We start from the raw sequence: 13,815 nt of genomic DNA on the forward strand, positions 1-13,815 counted from the left end.
TTCTTTACAAACTCATTAGAGGGATATATATTATTTATTGTTTTAAAATGTACTTCCTTAAATTTAGGGAGAATTGGATATTTTAGGAATTTTGTTCTAATTGAAGATATTTCAGATTTGTTATAACCAAGAAAGAAGAGAGTGCTTCTTGTTCTACCCGGGTACAAAATGTTAACAAGAGTTTGCTTAAGGAATTTATTATTACATTTTGTATCTACCAGGTCCAAATAATCGATTTTAATTTTGTGTAGTCTTGGTGATGCAATGTTCAAAAGATTATTCTTTATTGCTTGAATAAGGACCTTTGGAATGTTCTGTGTTACTTTGTTGTAATCCACAATTGAGCAGTTAATATTATATTTAGAATTAAATTCCTCCAATTCAAGAATATTACCATTTTCATCCAATACATGAACAATTGACCATATTTGTTTTTCCCACCAGTCTTTCAGAAACATAGATTTCCTTCTACACAATATAACTCTGTTGTTCCATAATGGAACATTGTGGGGACTGAAGTTATGTTTGAACATCAGTTTCCACTGTAACAAAACCTGTTGATGAAAAGTTGAAAGTTTTATAGGCAATTTAGATATTTCAAAGTCACATGTTATTAAAAATGTAATACCTCCCACTTTATCAAAGATATATGCCGGTAAGGAGAACCATATCTCTTCGCCATTCCTCAAAAAGGATTGGAGCCATTTAATTTTCAATATTCCATTCATAATTTCAAAGTCGATTGCCTTTATGCCCCCTTCCTCATAATTTTTCAACAGATCCCCTTTTCTAATGTAGTGATGTTTATTTTTCCAAATAAAATTAAAATTGATTCTATTAATTTCTTTAATTAACTTTGGAGAAATAGCAAGAGAGTAGGATGGATATATCAGTCTGGAAATAGATTCAATCTTGGTCAACATCGTTCTTCCAAATAATGTTAAATCTCTTTGTAGCCAACTGTTTAAAATTTTTCCACATTTATCAATATTATCTTGGATATTCTTTTTTTCACTTGTATCTGAGGATTTGGTAATCCAAATACCTAGATATCTAATGTCATTTTTGACTGGTATATTATATAGTGAGGATTCAGAGCAGTTATGAATGCTCATCAGTTCACATTTACTCAGATTCAGATATAAGCCCGATGCTAGTGAAAACCGCTCTATTACTTTTACAGCCTCTGGTATTTGTTCCTTATTTTGTAAAAACAGAGTTGTATCGTCAGCGAGTTGACTTATGAGTAACTTGTGGTTGTTTATCTCTAAACCTTTAATATTTGAATTTTTGACCGCAATTGCTAGTAGTTCAGTCACTGCAATGAATAAAAGAGGAGAAATACTACAGCCCTGTCTTATTCCTCGTTCAACCTTAAATCTAGGACATGTACCTTCTGAGAGGGAAACACAGCTATTAATATCCGTATGCAACATAGTGATCATATCAAGAAACTTATTTCCAAAGCCAAAGTGTCTCAGTGTGTTAACAATAAATAAATGTTCCACTGAATCGAATGCTTTATGGAAATCCAAAAAAAAGATAAAACCATCTTCCTTAATTAAATAATTATAATCAATGAGATCCAGGACCAGGCGGATGTTATTATGGATGGATCTTCCTTTAAGAAAACCAGATTGTGTTGGGCTGATTAATTTAGATATACCCGTCTTTAATCTTGCTGCCAAAACTGTTGTTAGAATCTTGTAGTCTGTATTCAACAGTGTAATAGGTCTTAAATTGCTTAATATTTTCTTATTTTTTCCAGGTTTTGGAATCAATTTTATTATACCTTGTTTCATAGTTTGCATCAGTTCTTTTTGATTAATACATTCATATATAGCCTGAAACAATAGGTATTTTAAGTCTTCCCAAAAGTGTTTATAAAAATTAGATGTAATACCGTCTGGACCTGGCGAACGATCAGAAGCCATTTTTTTTATAGCATAGTCAAATTCTACAATTCTTAGTTCCTCATCACAAACTTCTTTAAAATTTTCATCAATAACAGGAATCAATTTGTTAATTTTATCAAAAAAAGATGAGGCATCTTGTTCTGAGTAGGAAGATTTATAAAGATTCCTATAAAAATTGAAAACTTCTTTTTCAATGCGTTTGGGTTCTGTACATTCCTCTCCATCAACTGTTAGACTACAAATCGAATTATATTCTTGTCTGCGTTTTTCTAATTTGCAGAAGTATGCAGTATTCTTTTCTCCTTCTTCAATCCACCGGGCCCTGGATCTAATATATGCACCTTTAGCTTTATCTATATACATTCTATCCAATTTGGATTGCAAATTACTTATTTTTTCTTTGTCCTCTTCACTCCAATCTGATATACTATAAAGTGTCATGAGTTCTTTAACCACTGTTACTTCTTGAGCTCTCTTTTCTTTATTCACTTTTTTACCAAACGTTATTGAATACTTTCTAATACTAAATTTCAGAAATTCCCATTTTCTTATATATGTGTCTAGTGTATTGTCATTTTTTATATCAAAAATAATTTTTTTAATGGAATGACAAAACTCTGAGTTTTTTAGTAACTGAGAGTTAAATTTCCAATAATCTTTTGGTTTGTTAGTTTTATTACTGTTTCGGATTTTCAGGTTAATAATACAATGATCACTTAAAGGACAGTTAGCAATTTCTGTTTCTGTGACATGATCTGATATTGAGTTTGCTATCAACCAATAATCAATTCGTGATTTGTTTTGACCATTAGGTTTATGCCAGGTAAACTGTTTCACCCCACTATGTAAACTTCTCCAGATGTCTATCAATTGGTTATTATTAGCAAAAGCTTCCAAAATTGGGTTTCTATGTTCACTCAATAACTTGGAAGGCCATCTATCCATCCACTCATCAGGAGTTAAATTGAAATCCCCTCCAACAATAATATGATCTGTGGGGAATTTTGCTTTTAGTTCTATGATAACTTCTGATATTTGATGTAACAGATTTTTATTCTTGTTATCGTTGTTATAACCATATATGTTAATCAGAATAACAAGATTAGCATCAATTTCCAAAACACAAGCTACCCAGTGTCCCTCCTTGTCTGCTTTTTCACCCAGAATCTTACCAGGGCATCTGTTGAAACATATGGCAACTCCAGCCGACCGATTTGTCCCATGACTGAAGAGAATTTTATCTCCCCATTGTTGTGACCAAAACTTAACATCAGATATATCAGAGTGAGTCTCTTGAAGAAAAGTGCAATGTGCTTGTTGCCCTTTGCAAAACAAAAAGACAGCTTTTCGCTTAACTGAGTCTTTAAGTCCCCTTGTATTAAAGGAAATAAAAGAAAAGTCAGTATTTAACTGAAATACAGAACACATGAACAAATGAACTTTTTGTGAGAAAAAAATAAAATAAAATAAAAAGTAGGGAGGTGGAGTAAAACCGTTGAGGTAGAAGTCCCATCACCCGAACTGATCCACTATATATTCATTTCAAGCTCTAGTTTCAGCCCCTAACTTAAGTGTCCTCCATAATACGCTTGCCTTCGATGAATCCAAATGGGCCCCTGAAGCCTGCAGCCTTTCCTTCCTTTCTAGCCTGGTCGATTTTGGGCCAGAGAGCCTGTCTGGAACGCCAGTCCTCTTGAGTCAGATCTTCAGTAAAGCGAATCCCCTCTTCTTTGCAGATTGGAGAAGTTTTTGTTCGCCTCCAGATGTCATCTCTCACTGCTCGTCGCACAAATAAAATGATTATTTGTCGTTGCCGGTTGTCCATCCTTCTTCCCACTCTGTGGACAACGTCGACCGCTTCATCCATCTTTACCGCCAGGTCCGGTGCAATCCTGCGAAGAAGCTCCACCACCTCCGTTCTTATGTTTTCATTAGCCGTTTCTTTTTTCCCTTTGATGCGCAGGCACCACCGTCTTTTGTATCTGTCATTGTTCAATACCTGACCCCTCATGTCTTCATTTTCTTTAGTCAGTGTCTCCACTTTCTTTTCCAGGTGTTTTATTTTCGTTTTACACTCTTTTAGCTCTTCTGTGTTGAACTGCACCGATTTAGCAATAGAAGCTAGCATGGAGCTGTGCTGTTGCAACTGCGTGCTAAATTCTTCCATGCGGTCGTCTACACGTTGACCGAGAGAGTTGATAGCATTCAGTATGGTCTCGGTGTTTGTTTCTTCCTGAGACATACCTTTCGTTTTCTTCTCCAGGTGTGTTTTTTCGGGGGTTTCCGCTGGAGTTGTCGGCCCTCGTTTGTTCTTGCTAACGTTAGTCATATCTGCATAGTCGTGTAACGTTACACTCGTCTTCATACAGCTTTCAAATGGGAGACTTTTTTGCGCCGGAGACTTTCCGCTGTTGTGTTTCTTCATTTTCGTGCTGAGAACTGGACAAATGGCAGTTAATAGTGGATATGTATTTTTTAATTAACTATAACATCGGGACTTCCCGAGGAGCTCAGTGAGATGCGACTGCACGGACCGCCATCTTACCGGAACCCGCTAGTCAGGAGAGTTAGTAGATTAACATGGGAGAATTTGAACTTGAAAAACCGAATGTACTGACGCCTTTCCGCGGTTAAAACAACATTCCTACTTATGTTCATTCATGTTTATTTGATGCTATAAATTAACTAGAAGGAAGAGATGATCGGTTCACGAGCAGCTTTAACTGATGCTCTACAGCGATCTGTCAGACACATTTAAGAGCCACAAAACGGTATGTATCGTTTAAATTTCTTTTAAAAAATGACCAAATTTGAAAGGTGAGACTTTGTTTAATATGTCTAATATCAAAAGTAACCGAAAAGTAACCTGGTCTGTCCTGTCTGTCAGCGTGTTGTCAGTCTCCTCTCTGCTCCGCGATGTATTTTTCACTGCGTGAGAACATGGTGTTGCGTGAGAGCAGCGTAGCTTGTCGGGCATAGCGACAGTAACTAAGGGGGGCGGGTCTTTGCGAAGGGTCAATTACTGTATTATTTATACAGTATGTTTCTGTTATTTTAAATTATATTCAAAACTCTGTAAAATTACAAACAATATCTGTAAATTAATTAATTGACTGTTAATTTAAGGATTATATCATTAATGACAAATTACAGTAATTCTTATTTTTTTTCACAGGACAATTACTGTATTATTTATACAGTATTTTTCTGTTATTTTAAATTATATTCAAAACTCTGTAAAATTACAATAAAATTATGTAAATTAATTAATTGACTGTTAATTTAAGGATTATATCATTAATGACAAATTACAGTAATTCTTTTTTTTTCACAGGACAATTACTGTATTATTTAAACAGTATTTTTCTGTTTTTTAAAATTACATACAAAGTAAATTGTAGTAAATTGTACATACAAAACAAGTTGTGTAAATTTACAATAAAATTATGTAATTAAATATGTAGCTCATTATATTAAAGGTTTATATCCATATCTAACATATTTCCTTGTCATTTTAAAGTAAATGTTATTAGTTTTACATTAAAGTGTATTTTTACATTTTAACTCTGTAATTCTGGATACAAATTTAATGCAAGCAAACTGCACAATTATTGTTAAATTGAGCTTGCTGGTCAGACAGCAGGCCAACAGGGTTCATGATGGAACATGTGATGGGCCACTGTATCATTACATATTATATTGTCATTTTATAATGCTAATATTTTGTGCAGGCATTAGCCTACTTCATTGTAAATAGAAAAGCCTGACAATGTCACTGCTTTAAGTATTGTGGTATTCCTCAATGTTTCTCACTTCAAGATCAGGGTTAAAGAAAATTCTGAGCTTCCTACTCATATTTTCATCTTTGTCGTGGCGTTCATGTGCGTTCAACTCGTAAATACGATCTTTATGACATGACTTGAATCCACCAATAGCTCTAGCTTATGGGACAGTCCATACAAACACTCTTTGCAAAATTACATTACTGACTGTCTCAGTGAGAAGTTCTTAGTCCTGTATCAACGCTAAACGGAGTATCCATGCTGTTAAATAAAAGTCTGTAGACAAGGGTTAGGGTTACTGTTAGGGTTAACCTTAACCCTTAATTTCTAACCCAGCCCCGGTTTCACATTACTGGTGTGCATCTTGAGACAAAACAATGGCACTGACATATTTTAAGATAAGTCAGTGCAAGTTGCTTTCAGGTAAAACAGCTCAAACGTGCATTTTAGTCTGGGACTACAGGCGTAAGCCTTGCCTGTGAAACCCGGGGTATATGTTGTAACTTGAATAGAATTATGCCAATGTTAGCAAAGTGTTGTGTTGGACAGAGGATTAACCCTAAACAGGTTGTGTAACAGTGCCATAAAGGGTGAAAAGCAAGACATTATTAGGCATAAGAGTGTTTCTAAAGGAAAGGTCAATAATTTGTTAAAGTGCAAAAGGGTCATTATGGCTCACATGGATGCAACTAATGTCAGCAGAGTATACCAATCCATTAGTTTTTCATATAGGTCTACATACAGAATTTTATATGAATACATATGCAGTGTTTGTTCTGTTTAATATATAATCTGTTTGCTCTGTTAAACTGCTGTTTAGCAGAGCAGTGGTAAATATATGTTGTTATATATATAAGTTATTGTAAGTTTAATTTTTAATCATGCACTGCAATGAAAGCACCATTTAACCAATTGAATAAATATAACAGCCAGCCTACAAATACAACTAAATAAATATCAAGTGTATATTTTTTCCTATTTTGTCTTTTAAAAAATGTCATCTTTTCTTGTAATTGCAATGTTACCACACTATTGGCTGTCTCTCCGAGTTGTTTTGAACATGATTGGTTATTCTGACTGTCATCCAGGAATCTGGCCAATGACAACTATGCGCGCCTTTTACAGGTCAAGTTTGAATTGAATATCCGTCTGTTGGAGCGAGTGGGTGTGTGTGTGCTGCTGCTCTGGCTCTTCAGAACTAGCCTATTCGGTTCTGTGGCTTTTATATTGTTTAAAACATGGATTTTTTACATCGGACTGCTACATTTTTATTTTGAGCGAGTTGCGGGATGTTAATGAAGAACAAACAAGGAATATGGACAACGCATTAACAACGTGTAACGGACATATTGCAATCTGCGGAAGGTAAATAACTTTTTATTTTATAAAAACAATTCTGCTAACTTACATCAAAATATAGTGTGTTAAATTGAGAATCTAAACGCGATTAGAGCAATATCGATATTAGTAGGCCTACATGTTTCAATGTATTAGGATAATGTTATGTGTTGCTAGCATGTGTAGTTTTTGAAAAGAAAAAAACTCCGCATAGGAGCTTTAGCTGCTAACGTTACAATGACTGAAAACATTGTCTCTTTAGACAGAGAGGAACTCGAACCACACTAGCTATTTGACTCTAGAAGAATATGCAAACTAGGCTTTTGAATCATGTTGATCGCGGGATATAGGCCTAACGTTACCGATCAGTCATCATAATAAGTATATGTATATTATAAACATAAATAATTTTGGAGTTGGTGAGTAAAATTTTGCAAGCTTTCGCAAATGCCTCTGTTAGTAAGTAACAAATAACGTTAGCTAATATTGCTGTGTATGTGTGTGTTTCCCTCATGATCCAGGAATATTGGGAATAAATATGATACAGCCACATGATCTTCAGATGCGGTGAGTATTGTTATATTAAAATACACGTGAAATAGAGACAGAACATGTAATCTCTGCTTAAAGGCACACTGGTTCAAACCCTTCAGACAATATTTTACCTATCTTCTTGAGTTCACAGGCCTAGCTGACCCAAACATAAATGTCCTTTCAAAATGAAAGTATTTTCAAACCTGTAGCCTATGTCTTGGATGAGCTGTTCTTTTTAGGACATGTCCCAGGGTCCTTTGCTAAATTAACCATGGTTTTTATTATAGTAAAAGTTTAGAAACCATGTTTTTATGGTGGATTGATTACAATACTTTATTATTACCATTTGGTAGAAAAACTATGGTTGATGTTAGTAAGGGTTCCCCAGATTTATATAACACTTAAGGAACACATTAATAAATGGTCCTATGTCACCCAGATCAATAGTCTGTTAACACACAGGTAATAATTAACACACTTTTTAACTTTTTTTTTTTATATATATATATATTTTAGATCAAGCATTGGAACAATGTTTACGGAGCAGACCAAGCACCAACAGAGAAACAAGCCCATCATTCAGTAGTAAGTATCCACTGCAGTATATAAAACAAAAAAAGTTATCTCTTTTTTTTCTCCCTCGTGCCATCCCAGATGTATATCTGACTTTATTTCCACAGAGATTTTTTGAAAAATTATCCATTATTGTAAGCCAATATAATGCAAGTGCATGCTCCAGAAACTACATGCAGCCTACAAACAGCTGCTGTGTTGTTCACACAGGAAGTTGTCTGCACTTATCATGTGAGCTTTACAATGCTCTTGGATTATTGTCAGGATGTGTGTTTGGACTTTTTCGACCTTCAGCATTTTGTTGTCTATTCACTTGCATTATTCGACATGCGAACACAAGAGACTTTTTCTAAAAGTCTAGTTTATTTTTTCTAAAATTTGTGTTCATCTGAAGAAAGAAAATCATATACCTTTCGGACAGCATAAGGGAGAGTAAATGAGGGGAGAATCCCCTTCCACAAATGCGTTAGCAAAGGGTACATGCGATGGTAAATGAACTGAAGTAATTCTATCCTATAGTAATTTTATTTTATATTTATGGTAATGTGACCTAGGATGGCAAGTCCCCGTGATTCATTTTAAAACTAGATATGGTGTAAGAGTTCAATTTAACAGAATAATTTGAGTTGTTTGTTTGGGTTTGCTATATTACACACATTTTCATCATACATTTCATATAAGGTTTAAATAATTTCCATAGGTAAAACTATTAATACGTTTAGATACGTTAAATGTAACTACCTGCAGGGTTCAAAGCCGTCAAGAACACACAAACTTAGGTACTTAACACAACAACGATGTACTATAAACAGAAAAGTTTTTTCTTTGTACAGATGACAATGTTATTAAAACGATTCCCGTTTCTCACAGATCGGCGAAACGTCTAAATCGCTGTTTTATCCATGCCACAAAGTAACTGGTGATGTCACTCTGTAAAGAAAGACACGCCTGTGCACATTCGCATTCACACACGCATGCCTATAGACTAAACACATAATACGCATATGCATGCCTTTACCGTTTTCACAGATTCACATTTCAGTAGTTTAGACCGAGACGATTTTAGTTGGAAACTGAGTCGTGTAAACGGCCCCTTACTAAGCATATATTAAAAACCCCAGGGCATAGGGACGCTCACTTTTGATTGGAATTTGCCCACTGTCATGCAGATTTTAGCTCAAACCATAATTAAACTGACCTGAACCAGCTAATCAAGATCCTCAGGATAACCAGAAACAGTTTGGAGCTACACTCTGCAGGACACTGGCCCTCCAGGAGTTTGGCACACATGACCTGAAGGGATAGTTCACAGTCAGGCAAACAAGAAAATTCTCCCAAATAATTTACTCACCCTCATGTTGTTCCAAACCTTTATGCATTTTTTGGTTGCCAACATTCTTCAAAAATATCTCATTTTAATGCATGGTTTGAAAAGACATGATGGTGAGAAAATGATGACAGAATTTTCATTTTTGGGTGAACTATCTCAAGTACTTTAATAATCTCACACAATGAGAATATACCTTTTTTTTTTTTTTTTTTAAACACATATAATATATTTAATTCCCTGGAGGATGAGAGAAAGACCCTCATTACCCATATCACAGCAGGCTGAAAACACCTCCAGTTAATACAAATATTGTTGGTTTTATTTTATAATTCAAATTGGCATTTTAGGCGTTTACCTTGCAATGATACCTCTGGAAACGAATGTTCATTGTTGTGAATCTACATGTTCCTTCTTTTGGTGATGCACATTTTTCAATCGGACATAAGTTTTAGATACCAGACAAATCAGAAGACAAACAGACAATTTAAATAAAAATGTATTAAGCTTGTTTAAAGGAAACAAAAATAATTGAAATCATTTTGAAAGAATCATAGTGTGTCTTTTTTTTTTCTTCCCAGATGCACCAAGCAGATTACTGGCCGTTTGCTGGATTGCTGTTTATTTGCTGTATCTGTCACTTCTGGTACATTTTTGTTGTAAGTTTTGATTTAACTTATTAATAAACTTGTATAGTAAGGAATAAGGATTCTGAATGTAAAGAGCATATAATATTTAATATCAGAACTATGTGACCCCCAGGGGTCTGAATAATTTCATTTTATTTAGATTACAAGTTTACATTGTTTAAATGCTATTCAATTATATGTAAACACAAGTGCTGCAAATTAAAGTTTGAGATGATTTTAATCAGTTTTATAGTTTTTTTACAGACTTATTTTGTCTTCTAAAATAAAACTGTTTTCTTACATTCTTGAGCACGTCTTGACAATTTATTGAATGTGTTTGATCGTTATAATTTAGGAAAGGTCTGTTAAATAACAGTGTTTCTCAGTAGAACTTTTAGTGCCGTCACTTTATTAAAGGTGTTTGATTGTAATAATTTAGGAAATACCTGTAAAATAACAGTGTTTCTCAGTAGAACTTTTAGTGCCGTCACTTTATTAAGGTGTTTGATTGTAATAATTTAGGAAATACCTGTAAAAAAACAGTGTTTCTCAGTAGAACTTTTAGTGCCATAACTTTATTAAAGGTGTTTGGTCATTATAATCTTGGAAAAATCCATAAAATAAAAGTTTTACACTGTTAAAAAATAATCGTAAAAAAACGGTCAAATGACTGGCAGCTACGGCTGCCAAACAAAAACCGTAAAATTAAGGTAAAATATCTTCATTCAAACAAGGAAAAAACCTGTAAAATAACAGTGTTTTTTTCTAAAACTTTTAATGAAAAATTCTGTAAAATTATAGTTTTTGCACGTTATTGGAATTAAGATATTTTACTTTAATTTTACGGTTTTTGTTTGGCAGCCGTAGCTGCCAGTCATTTAACCGTTTTTTTACGATTATTTTTTTTACAGTGTAGTGAACACTTTACATGAGTCGGTTCCAGCTGAAGTAGAGCCTGTGCAGCCGGGCAAATGGGTGACAGTGAGGGATCGCTCTAGTCGCGGATCTAAAAACCACTCTTCCGTTCCGATTACCATAACAAATTGATTTGCCCCGCTCAGTGAAACACCCACTGAGAATGATTGTGCCCTAGTTATTGGCGATTCTATTACACGGAACGTGAAAATAGAGGAACAAACCACCATAGTCACATGTTTGCCGGGAGCCAGAGCGCCTGACATCAAAGCAAATTTAAAAGTGCTGGCTAATGCTAGTAGTAAATTCTCTAAGATCATTATTCATGTCGGCACTAATGATGTTCGACTCCGCCAGTCGGAGATCACCAAAATTAATATTAAAGAGGTGTGTGAACTTGCAAGTACGATGTCAAGGACTGTAATTTGCTCTGGCCCCCTTCCTGTTCGCAGGAGTGATGAGATAGTTAGTAGATTGTGTTCGCTTAAGGGTTGGCTGTCTAAGTGGTGTCCGCTTAATAATATAGAATTCATAGACAATTGGAAAAGTTTTTGGGGCAAACCTGACCTGTTGAAAAGAGATGGTATTCATCCCTCCTGGGATGGTGCTGCTCTTCTCTCTAGTAATATGGCTCATAGTCTTAGAGCTCAAACATGACAATCTGGGGCTCAGGTCAGGAAGCAGACAGACTGGCTAAACCGACTGTCTGCTAGCGGCCTCGCGTCACCCAGGTCAGATAAATCCCATCACATAGAGCCTCTTTCACCTAGCTATCATCGTATAGAGACTGTGTCTGTTCCCCGAATTTGGAAATCCAAAAAATGTTTAAACCTATCTAAGGTTAAAAATTTAATTGATGTTCAACAAATAAAAAACAGCTATAATACAGACGAGCAAATGCTAAAGCTTGGGTTGCTGAATATTCGATCGCTTACTTCAAAAGCACTCATTGTTAATGATATGATTTCAGATAATAACCTAGATGTGCTGTGTTTGACAGAAACCTGGCTAAAACCAAACGATTACATTACTTTAAATGAGTCCACCCCGCAAGATTACTGTTATAAACATGAGCCTCGTCTTAAACGCAAAGGGGGAGGTGTTTACTGTAATTTATAGTAATATTTTCAAAACCACTAAGAAATCAAGTTTCGAATATAATTCTTTTGAAGCATTGGTGCTTAATGTAAAAATATATAGTGTAAACGATAAATCATGTTTGAGATTTGTGCTGGCTACTGTATACAGGCCACCAGGGCACCATACAGACTTTATCAAAGAATTTGCGGACTTTCTATCAGAATTAATATTGACTGCAGATAAAGTACTAATTGTTGGTGATTTTAATATACACATCGATAATGAAAAAGATGCATTGGGATTGGCATTTAAAGACATTGTAAATTCAATTGGAGTTAGACAACACGTGTCAGGACCTACTCATCGTCGTAATCATACTCTAGATCTAATATTTTCACATGGTATAGATGTTGATGCCGTTGAAATTCTGCAGCAGAGCGATGACATCTCAGATCATTATCTAGTCTTGTGTAATTTGCATTTAGCCAAGGCTGCAAAGCCAACTCCGTGTTTCAAATATGTGAGACCTATCACTTCTGCCACTAAAGATTGCTTTATTAATAATCTTCCTGATCAGTTTCATCATCTCAGCATCCCAGATAGCTTAGAAGAACTTGATATTACAACAGAAACGTTTAACTCTCTCTTTTCCAGCACTTTAGACACAGTTGCTCCGTTGCGCTTAAAGAAGATTAAAGAAAATAGTCCAACGCCGTGGTACAACGAGCACACTCGGGCCCTTAAGAGAGCAGCCAGAAAAATGGAGCGCAACTGGAAGAAAACAAAACTAGAGGTATTTCGCATTTCATGGAAGGAGAGCTCGATTGCATACAGAGAGGCTTTAAAAGCTGCTAGATCTGCTTATTTTTCAACCCTATTAGAAGAAAATAAACATAATCCTAGGTATTTATTTGAAACGGTGGCTAAACTAACGAAAAATAAAGCTTCAAGCACCGAAGTTTCCAAGCAACACAGCAGTAATGATTTTATGAACTACTTCACTTATAAGATTGATAATATCAGGGACAAAATTATAACTATGCAACCGTCTACTACAGTATCACATCAGGCAGTGCATTGTAGTCTCCCTGAGGAAAAATTTGATTCATTCGTTGCTATAGGAGAGGAAGAATTTACTAAACTCGTTAAATCATCTAAATCTACAACATGTATGTTAGACCCTATACCGACTAAGCTACTGAAAGAGATGCTTCCAGAGGTCATAGATCCTCTTCTTAATATCATTAATTCATCTTTGTCTCTAGGATACGTACCAAAAAACTTTAAGCTGGCTATGATTAAACTGCTTGTTAAAAAAATGCAACTTGATCCTACAGAATTAGTCAATTACAGGCCGATCTCGAATCTACCTTTTCTGTCAAAGATATTAGAAAAGGCAGTATCCTCACAACTGTGTTCCTTTCTTGAAAGAAATTATATCTGCGAGGATTTCCAGTCCGGATTCAGACCGTACCATAGTACTGAGACTGCTCTCGTTAGAGTTACAAATGATTTGCTCTTATCCGATCGTGGTTGTATCTCGCTATTAGTGTTACTCGATCTTAGTGCTGCATTTGACACCATTGACCACAACATTCTTTTAAATAGATTAGAACATTATGTTGGCATTACGGGAAATGCACTAGCATGGTTTAAATCATACTTAACTGACCGTTATCAGTTTGTAGCAGTAAATGATGAGATGTCTTATCAATCACAAG

The 13,815-nt window shown here is 35.1% G+C and overlaps 1 long non-coding RNA gene across 1 annotated transcript; it reads left to right on the forward strand.

Annotated features, from left to right (window-relative positions):
- The first annotated feature begins 6,706 nt into the window (after positions 1-6,706).
- On the forward strand, positions 6,707-10,212 carry LOC311296240. The gene is made up of 4 exons (XR_014628537.1): positions 6,707-7,063; positions 7,558-7,603; positions 8,087-8,155; positions 10,052-10,212. It is a non-coding gene; the product is annotated as an uncharacterized lncRNA (long non-coding RNA).
- The last annotated feature ends 3,603 nt before the right edge of the window (positions 10,213-13,815 follow it).

This window comes from Rutilus rutilus (genome assembly GCF_951802725.1).
Source record: "Rutilus rutilus genome assembly, chromosome: 8".
Taxonomy (NCBI): Eukaryota; Metazoa; Chordata; class Actinopteri; order Cypriniformes; family Leuciscidae; genus Rutilus; species Rutilus rutilus.